At 32.6% G+C, this 6000-nt stretch overlaps 1 protein-coding gene across 2 annotated transcripts in view; it reads right to left on the reverse strand.

The window, feature by feature from the left end:
• Positions 1–2631, reverse strand: part of LOC120354314 (adapter molecule Crk) — a 43434-nt gene extending 40803 nt beyond the window's left edge. The window contains exon 1 of one of the 2 annotated variants that reach the window (XM_039441265.1): positions 2185–2631. The gene's annotated coding sequence lies outside the window, so the exon portion shown is untranslated. The remainder of the gene's footprint in view (positions 1–2184) is intronic. The other variant, XM_039441266.1, reaches the window with a different exon arrangement.
• Between the last annotated feature and the right edge of the window lie 3369 nt (positions 2632–6000).

Raw genomic sequence — 6000 nt, forward strand, 5'->3', positions numbered from 1 at the left:
TTCAATTAATGAAATACCTAGAAACAAACCATTTATTGGATAAAGAACAGCCTGGTTTCCGCTCAAAAAAATCAACAATTACAGCAATGGTGGATTTCATAGATACCATAATTAATACAATAGATAAAGGTGAGAGAATTATTGGCATATTTTTAGATATGACACGAGCATTTGATAGTGTGTCTCATAATTTTCTTTTGCGCGCATTAGAGGAATTGGGATTACATGATAAGGAGAGGAAGTGGTTCTCATCTTATTTGATTGGCAGACAGCAATTTGTTGAAATAGAGCATACTGAGGAGAAAAATAATCATAGTTACTTATACAGTTATCGCTCTAACCTAAGAAATTTAAGGTATGGTGTCCCTCAAGGGTCCATTTTGGGTCCCTTACTATTCCTATGTTACATCAAGGGTCTGCCTGATGTGGTTCGAGCACATGCCTCTGTGTATCTCTATGCAGATGATGCTAACATCATATTTTCAGGAAAATCGATTGAGGATGTAGAACTCTCACTGCTGTAGGCCTGTCCTCTATAAATGAATACCTGAATAGCCGAAATCTCTTGCTGAACTCAAGTAAGTCTATTGTAGTCCCCTTTTCAACAAGGCAGAACAGGAGTGAATTGTGTCCAAGCGTAGCTATGAATAACACCCTTTTAGATTGTAAAGATCAAACTAAATTTCTTGGTCTGTTAATAAATAGCAACCTTTCGTGGGATAATCATGTTGCCAATGTTGTGAAAAAAATATCCCCAGGTCTATATGCATTGCGTCAAATGTCCAGTTTATGTAGTATACAAATATTAAAATCAATATACCACTTAGTAGTACATGCACATCTATCATATGGTCTCTGCATATATGGTAGGCTAGTACAAGTAAAAGTATCCTTGATAAAATTCTAAAACAGCAAAAACGAGCAATAAGAATTATGCTGAACCTCAATAGAACTGATTCTGTAAAATTAGCTTTCTCAGACCTGGAAATTTTTACAATATATGGACAATACATATATAATGTTATAGTCTTTTTCAAAAAATTTGGTGACACAAACCTGAGAAATAACACTCACGGTTATAATACAAGGTTTGGTCGTATAACAGAGAGGCACAGATTAGATCTTTTTACGAAAAAAACCATACACAGAGGTAAGAAGTGTTTTGTAAAGTTGCCAAGCAGTCTCCAAATATTAGAAGATCCAACAATGTTTGCAAAGTATCTAAGGGAATATCTGGTAAAATTTTCGCTGCATTAGTTTCAAGAGTTTAACATTGATTTTTGACGAAACGTTTTTTGTCTATACTAGGCTAGCCTAGTTATATATATATATATATATTTTTTTTTAATCTATTGACACTGTTACAATGTATTTCTTACATCTGATGAATAAAGACTATTTCTATTCTATTCTACGTTACGATCCTTAGTTGCAGCAACGTTGCTAGCGAATAACAATTTAATCTGTAACACAGGATTTGGTAATACACAAGAGGCCAGTAACAAGATGTTTTAAGCAATCACTAATGGTGGAAAACACTACTAGACCCAAGTGCACGCTGAATCTTGTGAATTCTAACCTAACACACCTATTGGCACACCCTGCCAATAAATAGTTAAGGCAGAAATTTAGGAGATACGAACATCTATAAAGTAATCGATCAGTAAAAGTTGATACCGTAACGTATTAAATAGTGCACTTTTGCATGATCATGAATTATAAGTTAATTAATGCAGTGATTTATCCAACTCAGTGCATGATGCAAATAAGTTTGAGTAAAGCCGAAGTTTCACTTGCAAATACTAGATTGAATCCTACTGATACCGTACTGTATTATTTCAAATACTTGAAGAAACAATAATAATTAGATAGTGAAGCTAGTTCAGTTATTATAGAGAGCATGGTCTCATTTATTTTGATTGTAGCCTAGGAGCAAACTTTTGATTAACTTATAGGGAATAGCATGTTAAGTGGGTTATCAGCAATTACAACATACATGAGCAAATAGATAGCCGAAATCATAATATGTCACTGCAATGATAATAAAATCAGGGATTAATTCAAACCCAAGCCAATAATGATACTTCATTCCAAAAGTATGAAAATAACCTAAATGGTCAACAATTTGATGATTCGTCTGCTGAATTCACGAAATCTATGATGATTTGATGATAATCAACTAACCTGAAGCTCATGATGTGGTTTCAATGACCCAGAGACAATATAATAACAGGGGCAGCTGTAGAATAGTCATTGAACAATAAAAAATAAAAATGAATAACAGAGAGTTGGCACTTTTCGCTCAATAATAAATAACTACTAGACTAGTGTGCCTTAGACACAAAACATGAAATCAAAATCTGAAGTCAAGAGATCACCACTCAAGTGACTCAAGCTCAAGACTCAACTCAACCACTCTATTTTCCACTCCATCACCACGAGATGACTAGCCAAATGAAATTCTAGATAGGCGAAAAATTATAGTGTTAATATCATTCGATAATTAAATAATAGATTATTTTTCTATAAATTTCAAGGATTATACTTCCACAAAAACGTATGACTTTGAAAAGTTACATGGGTGCTTTGTGTTCAAGGAGGATCGTGGAGACGAAAGAATAGGCAATAGGCTATCCCACTGGTACACTCTGATACTTTTTTCCCGCGCTAGCCATCTTGGATTGACCATAATTCAAATTATGTCATTCCAATTTATGCATTTTCTCATCATTATTTACAAATGATTATTATCAATGGCTCTAGTTGAAGATAAGTAATTGGACAAAACTGATAATAACAATGTTTTTATTCTATATACTTATAAAATTCGAATACCTCTGACTTCTCAATGATCACAATTTGTGGAAAACTGCTGTATGGATTGCAGTGATTGGAATATAGCTTCCTTATAGGCCCTAGGTGCTCACTAAGAGATAATATTCTCGGGATATTTTTACTTTATGCTACGATAGTTCAAAAGGATTAAAAATATACCAAAGCATTGATGCTTTAATATAGTAATGTTGACAAAAGCCATATGATTTTTTTTCAAACTAGTTGAATGCTTTGTAATGCTAATACCATCTATTCTTGAAGTATGATAAGGATAAAAGAAAAGGGAGACTCACCCAAAACATGAATTATGTTTCAAATTCTGATGAAAATCTTTGATTTTTATGGATGCTAGGATTTACCAAAGTCGGTCAAATAAAATCTGTCAATGTTCAAAACATGCACTGGCTCACACTGGACTGGAGTAAATCACATATATGTAATTTTGTTTTGTTGATGGGATTACGAACCCGTGTTTATATCCTCAATGGATTTGAGCCTGGGCCTCTGAATCATAAAGCCAGCATCTATAGTCCAATCGACTACGGTCACACAATACCATGTTTAAAATTAAATATACTTCTGTGCAACTGGGCATTATGTGTTATTCAATCAGAAACATAGGTGTAGTTTGTACTGTAATCTTGACTTACCTTACTTCAAAATAACTGAACGCTCTTCGATTCTGCATGGTACAGTATACATTTAAAACGTTGTTATATAAGATAAAATTGCATGGTTGCCTGTAAAGTTGGTATATGGGCGAAAGTTTTATGTGACAACGACTTTGAGTGGTAACATATTTTAATGTGAATATTCATTCGTATAGTAGGAAGAAGGATGAAATAATAGTAACAATTTAAAACATTTATTTATACAAAGAATTATATTTGAAACATTAATTTATACAAAGAATCTCGCACTGAATTTCATATTAACAAAATTTTATTTTTACCCTTACACATACATACATATTTATATGCAAATATACATACAATAACTACCTTCACATTATCACTACACAATCGTTTTATAATTAACTGGCAATGTGTAAACTTGTATGTGGGCGCCTGAGCGAAATAGAAGCGCAAGACATGAACTGGTTTGTATGCCTATCTCTCTCGCTCTTAGGCGGGCTAACTGTGCTCGAGTGGAAGGGACGTGTGCCTTTCACTTTTCATGTCTGTCTCTCTCGCTTTTAGGCGGGCTAACCATGCCTCTCACTCGCTCTCATTGTGAGCGCATAACGTGAGCGGAGCGTAACGCAGTTTCTTGAAGTGTCACCCGGCAAACCAATTTATAAGATGTTGTCACGTCAAAAAACACCACAATTATTGCAGATAAACAATAAAAAATATTTGGCTACTATGAATTGATTCATTGTAGATGTCATTCCCAACAGAGGTTGTCAAATTTGATTCAAAGACTTCAATAAAAAAAGGTTTTATAGAATAAATTAGTGAATCAGCTCCCCCATAAAAAATGAGAGTCTATTCAAAATTCATTACAAATTAAAATTTCATAAAAATCCATTATAATCAAACAAGGCTTGGCCGAGCTATAATATGTTGATATATTTCAATTATACTTCTATAGCTCGGCCTTGGTTTAGGCATATATTATTCCAAAGACAGACAGACAAATGCCTAAGGCTCCTCTTGAAACAGAGCTTTCACTTCTCAGTCAATTACTGTTTATTCATCACATTTATGTTTATTATTTGTTTTATATAATATATAAATGCTATAACTAGATACTGAAGCTCTCTGTAATAACAGAATAAATTCATGCACAATGAATAACCTGATTCTCTGAATAGATTAGGCTATTGGTATAAAATGATTGATAAACAGAGAATGAAAATTTAGTAGAAATAATATGACTATGAATGATATAGTATCAATACTGTAACACTGAACTCAATATTTTTCAATGGGATAAATATAATAGTTGATAATTTTTGCAATACAATATTCATTCAATCACATGAAAATATTTCTGTATATTAAACAAAAAACAATTGTTATAGACATTCAATTTCTGGCAGACTATTCTAGATAAAAGTATATTAGTGTTTCTTTCTATTACTAAACTTTTTCCGAAAATGAAATTTTTGATAATCATTTTCCATCTGATCGACAAGTGCCTACAAATAAGATTAAGATGTTTTCACCTTAAGGTAATAAGTATAGGCCTATCTGGCTGATTGCTTTGGTCATGCCTAAGAATTTTTTATTGTGTTACTTTTGAATTATTTGGATGGAACTTGTATTTAATTTGTATGGTATGCTTGAACTGAACAATAAAATTATTTATCTATCAATCTAATTGTAAATAAAAGGCATTTATCTAGGCCTATCTATCCATCTATCTACACCTCAACAAGAGTGAACAAATTAGAAAATTTATTATTAAAGTTATAAATTATTATCTGTGAAAAGTCACTCCTGGAGTTTTCTTTGAACTTCTGTTTGCACATCCAAGAGCACAACAGGTTACCATTTCGATCAAAACTTTTTCCATTAAAAATCAATTAAATGAGCACATTAGCACAGATTTCAATGCTATGACTGCAGTGCAAGTGCAATGTTTTGGTCAAACCAAGATGGCCGAAAAGATGCGCAGGCCAGAATGCACGGAGACAGCCAAACTTTGTTTTGCCTACTCCATGATCCTCCTTGTTTGTGTCTACATAGGACTGCTCGCCAAAGATGTGCTGGTAGCAGTGGAATATGTGCGCCAATTTCTTCAAACGATTTCTGTTCGAAATAGGTTTGATCTTTTATTTTAAAACATTCTTTTAAATGCATGAAGAGGTACATAAGAATTATGTATTATTTTTTTATAAAATAGCTGTTGATAATAATTCAGGTCTGCCATTCATTAAGTTACCACTGGAGAAACAATAAAACTCAAATAGAAAATGTGATATTGTTATAAATTTTACCTAACTCCACTGTAAGGTGGGCTATTTTATTGAATTTTTGTCAAGGGCTACCGTACTCTTATTCATCTTTGAAAATTTTCAAAAACTTTCATTCACAACATATTTCAACATATTAATGTCATTTTCAAGTGAGAGTTAAAAACATAACGTTATATAAAATACTATTACCTATTATAATATCTTGTTTATGATCATGTGTTTGTATATTCATATGATTTATT

The sequence above is a fragment of the Nilaparvata lugens genome, chromosome X (genome assembly GCF_014356525.2).
Source record: "Nilaparvata lugens isolate BPH chromosome X, ASM1435652v1, whole genome shotgun sequence".
Lineage (NCBI taxonomy): Eukaryota > Metazoa > Arthropoda > Insecta > Hemiptera > Delphacidae > Nilaparvata > Nilaparvata lugens.